The sequence below is a fragment of the Ovis canadensis genome, chromosome 2 (assembly GCF_042477335.2).
Source record: "Ovis canadensis isolate MfBH-ARS-UI-01 breed Bighorn chromosome 2, ARS-UI_OviCan_v2, whole genome shotgun sequence".
In the NCBI taxonomy this organism is placed as follows: Eukaryota; Metazoa; Chordata; class Mammalia; order Artiodactyla; family Bovidae; genus Ovis; species Ovis canadensis.
In genome coordinates this window covers 45,486,126-45,495,523 of record NC_091246.1, presented here as the reverse complement: position 1 = coordinate 45,495,523, position 9,398 = coordinate 45,486,126, and the positions used below count along the sequence as shown (strand labels likewise).

Sequence of the window (9,398 nt, the reverse complement as noted above, 5' to 3'; positions counted from 1 at the left end):
TGTGGTGCTTGGCCTGAAAGGATAATCCTTCATTAATTCAGAACCAAGCTACCTACTACTGATGTAAAGGTCAGGAGACGATGTTTGGCCTTGTTGATTGTTCCTGCACTGCTGTGTTCTCATTTTCAATATAGATATCCTGTCTCCAGGGACAATTTGTAACACCTTCAGCACAAGGCGGGAGCTATGAGTTGGATCTTAAATCACATTCACCATGTCTGGGATCTTCAGTTTCTCAAAAGGCCAAGCTTGTATCAGAAAACCAGAACCATGGAAATACGAATGAGATACCTGCATTTGGGCAGCAGGGAGCCAAGGAGAAAGGATGGGACAGTCCTCATTGTCAGACACCCTTTCAACACCTGCCTTCTGCCACCCTTCCTAGAGGTGGTCTCTTATGGGCAAGGGAGCTCAAGGGAGCACCCACTCTGAAGACAGATGACAGAAATCAGTAGGTGTCATGTTCCCCATAACTGGCCTCATGCAGCCCATGAAGGGTATCCCACAGGATTCATTTCCCACATATGCCCCGTCTCCTGCTGCCTTCCAGAAAGTGCTGCTTACAACAGATTTCCCATCCAAAGTCAGGGCTGAATAGAATCTGACCAGCAAATAGCAGTGAATCTGTCTTTTCTCAACTGTCTACCATAAGCTAGATAACATTCTAAGAGCTTTCAGTTTTTCAATCCGTGTTTAATTCTCACAATTCAAGATAGATACTGCTAGCATTCCCATTTAGAAGTGGAAAAACCGAGGCTCAAAGGTTTGTTTAGTGGGTCTGTGTTGATGTGAGTGCTAAGAGACAGAGAAACAGCAGAAACTCAGCCAGTCTGGGTGAGAAATCTGTTCTTAATCCCTATGCTGCAGGGCAGCAGGGCTGTGTCTTGAGACTCCTTTATAATTTTTATTTTTTTAATTGAAGTTATAGTCTATTTAGTGATTCAGTTAACAAGTGATTGAGTTGATTTAAAATTCAATGATTCATATATATATATAATATATATATGCATGTGTGCTAAGTTGCTTCAGCTGTGTCCAATTCTGTGTGAGCCTGCCAGGTTCCTCTGTTCATGGAATTCTTCAGGCAAGAATATTGGAGTGGGATGCCATACCCTCCTCTAGTTGATCTTCCCGACCCAGGGATCGAAACTGAATCTCTTATATCTCCTGTTTTTGCAGGCAGGTTCTTTACCACTAGCACTACCTGGGAAGCCCAATTATTAACCAGGCATCCTGTGAAAGACCTGAATTCCAGTCTCAGCATAGCTTCCCCAGGATACTTGAGACAGACGTGGGATCCCCAAGGCTGTTCAGAGTTCTCCCCTGCACACCCACACTCCTTGTTCAGAGGCTCACCAGTCATACCAAGGCAGCAATTCAATTGGAAATAGAGATGTTCATTGACTTTAGTTCAGATCATTCCTGAGGGCTACAAAATATAGCCCAAATATAAGCTGGGCCCTCCTGATTAAACTTGGCCTAGACAGAACAAGAGCTCATGATTTCTGTAATTTCCTGCACTGGCTTCCTTCTGTTTACATCCTCACACGAGCCAGAAACCAGCATAATGACTGGCTCCGCCTGTAGTCTGGTCTTCCTCTCCCAAACACAAAGGTGCTCTGGCTGGGGATGGGGGCTATGGGGAGGCCTCCCTTCCACACGGCCCATATTCTGGAGGAGTATTGGAGTAGAAGGTTGCCCTGGAGGTGTTCTGCAGAGCTGGGACTGAGGACCAGCATGTGGGGAACAGGAAAGACAGAGGAAGAAGAGAGCAGATGAATGGCCTTCCAGAAGAAACAATCAGATTTACGGTTTGCAATCTCCAGGTCACCCAGACCCAAGACACCATTCACCTATTCCTGACATGACCTGTGACACATTACTGCCTGAAATCTAAGGCCTACCAGTGAACCTTCCCTATGTGATGGATGCTTATTTTTTCTTACTAAAGTCAGGTTATTGAGCTAAACTCAATAAAAAACCTAAACATCCAAACACAGAGAATGGATAAAGAAGATGTACATACATACAATGGCATTCACTCAGCCACTAAAAGGAATGGAATAAGGTCATTTGTGTAGATGTGGATGTAACTAAAGTCTGTCATACAGACTGAAGTAAGTCAGAAAGAGAAAAGCAAATATTGTGTATTAATGCATATCTGTGGAATCTAGAAAAATGGTACAGATGAACCTATTTGCAGGGCAGGAATACAGATGCAGAGGTAGAATACAGACATGTGGACGTGGGGAGGGGAAGGAGAGGGTGGGATGAGTTGGAAGATTGGAAATAACATATATATACTGCTGCTGCTGCTGCTGAGTCGCTTCAATCGTGTCCGACTCTGTGCGACCCCACAGACGGCAACCTACTAGGCTCCTCAGTCCCTGGGATTCTCCAGGCAAGAACACTGGAGTGGGTTGCCATTTCCTTCTCCAATGCATGAAAGTGAAAAACGAAAGTGAAGTCTCTCAGTCGTGCCCGACTCTTAGCGACCCCATGGACTGCAGCCTACCAGGCTCCTCCATCCATGGGGTTTTGCAGGCAAGAGAACTGGAGTGGGGTGCCATTGCCTTGTGTAAAATAGATTGCTAGTGGGAAGCTGCTGCATCACACAGGGAGCTCAACTCAGTGCTCTCTGGTGACTTAGAGGGTGGGGAAGGCAGTGGGAAGAGGGAGGGGATATAGGTATACACAGAGCTGATTCACTTCATGCTACAGAAGACTGACACAACAATGTAAAGCAATTCAGTTCAGTTCAGTCGCTCAGTCATGTCTGACTGTTTCTGGACCCCATGGATTGCAGCACACCAGGCCTTGCTGTCCATCACCAACTCCTGGAGTTTACCCAAATGCACAGCCATTGAGTTGGTGAAGCCATCCAACCATCTCATCCTCTGTTGTCCCCTTCTCCTCCTGCCTTCACTCTTTTCCAACATCAGGGTCTTTTCAAATGAGTCAGTTCTTCGCATCAGGTGGCCACAGTATTGGATTTTCAGCTTCAAAATCAGTCCTTCCAATGAACACTCAGGACTGATCTCCTTTAGGATGGACTCATTGGGTCTCCTTGCAGTCCAATGGACTTTCAGGAGTCTCCTCCAGCACCACAGTTCAAAAGCATCATTTTTCAGCACTCAGCTTTCTTCACAGTCCAAATCTCACATCGATACATGACCACTAGAAAAACTATAGCCTTGACTAGATGGACCTTTGTTCACAAAGTAATGTCTCTGCTTTTCAATATGCTATCTAGGTTGGTCATAACTTTCCTTCCAAGGAGTAAGCATCATTTACTTTCATTGCAACAGTTACCATCTGCAGTGATTTTGGAGCCCCCTAAAAATGAAGTCAGCCACTGTTTCCACTATTTCCCCATCTATTTCCCATGAAGTGATGGGACTGGATGCCATGATCTTCGTTTTCTGAATGTTGAGCTTTAAGTCAACTTTTTCACTCTCCTCCTTCACTTTCATCAAGAGGCTCTTTAGTTCTTCTTTACTTTCTGCCATAAGGGTGGTGTCATCTGCATATCTGAGGCTATAGATATTTCTCTCAGAAATCTTGATTCCAGCTTGTGTTTCTTCCAGTCCAGCATTTCTCATGATGTACTCTGCATATAAGTTAAATAAGCAAGGGGACAATATACATCCTTAACGTACTCCTTTTCCTATTTGGAACCAGTCTGTTGTTCCATGTCCAGTTCTAACTGTTTCTTCCTGACCTGCATACAGATTTCTCAAGAGGCAGGTCAGGTGGTCTGGTATTCCCATCTCTCTCAGAATTTTCCAGTTTGTTGTGATCCACACAGTCAAAGGCCTTGACATAGTCAATAAAGCAGAAATAGATGTTTTTCTGGAACTCTCTTGCTTTTTCCATGATCCAGCGGATGTTGGCAACTTGATCTCTGGTACCTCTGCCTTTTCTAAAATTAGCATGAACATCTGGAAGTTCATGGTTCTTGTATTGCTGAGGCCTGGCTTAGAGAATTTTAAGCATTACTTTACTAGCATGTGAGATGAGCGCAATTGTGTGGTAGTTTGAGCATTCTTTATTGTTGCCTTTCTTTGGGACTGGAATGAAAACTGACGTTTTCCAGTCCTATGGCCACTGCTGAGTTTTCCAAATTTGCTGGCATATTGAGTGCAGCACTTTCACACCATCATCTTTCAGGATTTGAAACAGCTCAACTGGAATTCCATCACCTCCACTAGCTTTGTTCGTAGTGATGCTTCCTAGGCCCACTTGACTTTCCATTTCAGGATGTCTGGCTCTAGGTGAGTTATCACACCATGATGATTATCCGCGTTGTGAAGATCTTTTTTGTACAGTTCTTCTGTGTATTCTTTCCACTTCTTAATATCTTCTGCTTCTGTTAGGTTCATACCATTTCTGTCCTTTATTGAGCCCATCTTTGCATGAAATGTTCCCTTGGTATCTCTAATTTTCTTGAAGAGATCTCTAGTCTTTGCCATTCTATTGTTTTCCTGTATTTCTTTGCACTGACCACTGAGGAAGGCTTTCTCCTTGCTATTCTTTGGAACTCTGCATTCAAATGGGTATATCTTTCCTTTTCTCCTTTGCTTTCGGCTTCTCCTCTTTTCACAGCTGTTTGTAAGTCCTTCTCAGACAGCCATTTTGCTTTTTTGCATTTCTTTTTCTTGGGAATAGTCTTGCTTCCTGTCTCCTCTACAATGTCACAAACCTCCGTCCATAGTTCATCAGGCGCTCTGACTATCAGATCTAGTCCCTTAAATTTATTTCTCACTTCCACTGTATAATTGTTAGGGATTTGATTTAGTTCATACCTGAATGGTTTTCCCTACTTTCTTCAATTTCAGTCTGATTTTGGCAATAAGGAGCTCATGATCTGAGCCACATCAGCTCCTGGTCTTGTTTTTGCTGACTATATAGAGCTTCTCCATCTTTGGCAACAAAGAATATAATCAATCTGATTTCGGTGTTGGCCATCTGTTGATGTCCATGTGTAGAGTATATCTTGTGTTGTTGGAAGAGGGTGTTTATACCAGTGTGTTCTCTTGGCAAAAGTCTATAAGCCTTTGCCCTGCTTCATTCTGTACTCCAAGGCCAAATTTGCCTGTTAATTCAGGTGTTTCTTGACTTCCTACTTTTGCATTCCAGTTGCCTGTGATGAAATGGACATATTTTGGGGGTGTTAGTTCTAGAAGGTCTTGTAGGGCTTCATAGAACTTTTCAGCTTCAGCTTCTTCAGCATTACTGGTCAGGGCATAGACTTGAATTACCATGATATTGAATGGTGAAGCAATTACATTATGATAAAAAAAAATCACAGTTTGGGGGAGGAAGTAGTTATATGAGTTTGGACAAATGCATACAGTTATGTTAACCACCACCACAGTCAAGATCTAAAACATTTCTGCCACTTTTTTAATCCACCCTTCTTCGAACTGCAGTTCCTGAAAACCGCTGATCTAATTTCTGTCTCTGTATTTTTGCCTTTTCCAGGATGCCGTATAAATGAAATTATATAGTATTCATCCTGTTGAATCTGACTTCTTTTACTTAGCAGAATGCATTTGTGTTTCATCCACATTATTGTGCGAATCAATAGTTCCTTCATTTTTATTGTTAACCAGTTTTCAGTTGTGTGGATATACCACAGTTTATCCATTCACAAGTTGATAGACCTCAGGCTATTTCCAGTTTGAGGTATTATGAAAAAAGTCACTGCAACCATTCACATACTGATTTTTGTGGAAGCATATGTTTTTATTTCTCAGGTTCATGTCTGGGGTATTTGCTGGGTTATATGGTAAGTGTATGTTTAACTTTGGGATTCCCAGGTGGCTCAGTGGTAAAGAATTCTCCTGCCGATACGGGAGATGTAGGTTTGATCCCTGGGTCAGGAAAAATCCCCTGGAGGAGGAAATGCCAACCCACTCCAGTATTCTTGCTGGGAAAATCTCATGGATAAAGGAGTCTGGCAGACTACAGACCAAAGAGTCTCGCAAAGAGTCAGACACCACTGAGTGACTGAGCACACATATGCACATGTTTAGCTTAGAAACTGGCAAACTATTTTCCAGAATGGCTGTATCATTTTCCAATCCCATCAGCAAGGCTATGAGAGCTTCAGTTCTCTGCATCTTTAACAGTTGATAATGTTTGCTTTTTTGGTTTGGTTTTGTGTGTGTGTTTTGAATTTTAGCTATTCTGATCAAGGTGTGTCAGTATCTCATTGAGATTTCTATTTGCATTCCTCTATGATTTATGATATTGAACACCTTTTCATGTGCTTCTTTATATCTTATTTTATGACATGTTTGTTCAAATATTTTGCCTACTTTTAACATTCTTTTCTTTTTATGGTTTTGAGAGTCCATATATATATATATATAACTAAAGAACATTTGTTTTTCACTAAGGCTTCATCTGGAGGACATAACTGTGCCACCACCTTCACCTCAATTTGAAGAAGAGTTAGTACAGTGAATATTATAAAGCAAGTATGAACAGTTTGAGGGACTGGAAGCAACATTAACGGACAAAAACCAATTTCCATCTAAATCATCATAAAAATGTTTAAGGAAAAAGAAGGGGGGAAGGGGGCAAAAATGGTTTCAGGTTGAAGAAGATCATCACGTTTTATCTAATCAATTCAATCCTAGCTAAGGTTTACCAAAATTGAAACAGGATTGCATGTGTGCTAAGTTGCTTCAGTTGTGTCCAACTCGTTCTGACCCTACAGGCTGTAGCCCGCCAGGCTATCCTGTCCATGGGATTCTCCAGGCAAGAATATTGGAGTGGGTTGCCATGCCCTCCTCCAGGGAAATCTTCCTAACCAAGGATTGAACCCATGTCTCTGGTGTCTCCTGCATTGGCAGGCAGGTTCTTTACCACTAGCGCCACCTGGGAAGCCCTAGGAAACAGGATTACTATAATAACAAAACTTTCACTACAGCACGCTGCACACACCTGTGTTCCAAGCCCACCCCCATCCCCCTAATGCTTCCATATTCAGACTATTTCCCAGCCTGTTTGGCCTGTTCACAAAGCAGCAGGTAGATCTCTTTGATCCAGTCTTTGTTATAAGGCTGGTATGTCTGGGTATCAGCTCGGTAAATAGGACAGCTGAGGTCTGCCAGGTCATCAAGAAAAGCAAACAACTGACTGATATCATATGGGATAGAGGGGCTGTTTCAGATGCTCTTCATATATTTTACAAACTCCCTCCAGGCACTTATTCACAGATTCATAGTCAGTGGAAGTTCTGCCTTCTGGCCTCTTGGTAGGCTGTACCCACACAATGGCATGAAACATCACGTCAAAGTCGCCTGCTGTCGCCAGACAGGAGCTTATCTGCAGCACCACCCACAGCCAACCCCCCAAGAGTTCTTTACAAAGCCTAGATAGGGCTTTTATCAGATATTATATTTTGTAAATAATTTTATGACTGATTTTTAAAAATACGGTTTTTTTCCTTCTCTCTCTATTCTAATACTATTACCACTTCCCGCCATTAGCCCGACTGGATTATAAAACAAAGAAAACATTTATCACTATTTTATGGAAGGGAAAAACTGAGGCACAGATTTTTTAACAGATCCGCTTCTTCCACTGTAATGGACCGTTGGAGCCAGGTGTGAGATTTGATGACTAAGAAGAGTCTTAGAAGGTTTTTGAAGCCATCATTCCCTTTAAAGGGCTGTCCTTCTTTTAGGTAGGATCCAGTCAGCTTACTTCAGGGAGAAGGAAACAGGTATTTGTTAAAAATCTATGAGTCACCCGTGAATGATTTAGGCGAGGTGCCAGTAAACCACGGCCAATGACCCAAATCTGGTCCTTTTTTTTTTTTTTTTTACAGCCTGTAAACCGAAGGTTTTTGGTTTTGTTTTTCCTCCCACAAATGAATATTTGCAACTAGTTTGATGACAGAAAAAGCTAACTTTGAACCCCCAAATGAGGGAAATGCAATCCCTCCCCACCCCAATTCCACTTTATTAGTTGACATGTATTTAAAAACAAAACAAAACAAAAAAAAAACCTGGGGCTTCCCAGGTGGCGCTAGTGGTAAAGAAGCTGCCTGCCAATGCAGAATACGTAAGAGACGAGGGTTTGATCCCTGGGTTGCGAAGATCCTCTGAAGGAGGGCATGGCAACCCACTCCAGTATTCTTGCCTGGAGAATCACCATGGACAGAGGAGCCTGGCGGGCTACAGTCCATAGAGTCACAAAGAGTCAGACACAACTGATGCGACTTAGAAGGCACACATGCCCATTGTAAAAAGCTATATTCAGAATTTGCTATGAGAGGGATAACCAGTGTTCTCACCACATACACATACACAAATTATACAAGGTCATGGACATGTTAATTAGCTTGATTGTGGTAATGATTCTTTAATGTGTACATATACCAAAACATTACACTTTGTTTGCTTTACATATACACAATTTTTATTTGTCAATTATGCCTTACTAAAGTTGGAAATACTGACCTCAATTTTTATTATTTTAATTACATAGTATTAATTATTATTATCATATTTAAAATTTTGTCAATAACAAATTTGAAGAAATTTATTTTCTCGCTTCTTGTGTAAGAACCTACATAATATCCTCAATTTTATCTCTTTGCCTGCAAAGCTTCAAATATTTGGCATTTCCCTGGTGGCTCAGATGGCAAAGAATCTGCCTGCAGTGCAGGAGACCGAGGTTCAATCCCTGGGTTAGGAAGATCTCCTATAGAAGGGAGTGGAAACCCACACCAATATGATCACCTGGAGAAGTCCATGGACAGAGAAGCCACAACGTCCTCAATCTTATCTCTTTGTCTGCAGAACCTCAAATATTTACTATCTGGCCATTTACAGAAAACATTTGCCAACCTCTGATTTAAGTAGTGGTAAGTCATCTTTCCTTTAACCATTACAAATGTGGCAACCTATTGGGTTGGCCAAAAATTTCAACTGGATTTGCCTATACTATCTTATATCAATACCCAAATGGACTTTTTGACCAACATGATATTTTTACAGATGAGAAAAGTGAAGACCTCTGAAAAAAATAAGTGACTTGCTTAAAGTCACCCAGCTAATGGCAATGAAACAGTGATACGTGTCTTATTTCAAAACCTGGTGTTCTTTCCAGAAGCAAATTTGTAGCAGCAATTTAGCAGAAAATGAAAAAGAACAAAAAACAATTTCTGGCAGTAAGTGGTGAGCAGGGGTGTAGTTCTTGGATCAAGACACACCTGCCCAGGGTTCCTGAACCTGCTGTTGGCCAAGCCACAGGCCTGTCCACTGGGACCAGGAACCCATCAGAATGACCTCAAGACCCTGTGGGATTCTCAAGTCACCCCAGGGAAATTCTATTTTCTTCACTCCACTTCACTTGCTGAAGTGTACATAAAAATTTTA

The 9,398-nt window shown here is 41.9% G+C and overlaps 1 pseudogene; it reads right to left on the bottom strand.

Annotated features, from left to right (window-relative positions):
• Window positions 1–7,001: 7,001 nt before the first annotated feature.
• Window positions 7,002–7,299, bottom strand: LOC138931491 (enhancer of rudimentary homolog pseudogene; annotated as a pseudogene).
• Between the last annotated feature and the right edge of the window lie 2,099 nt (window positions 7,300–9,398).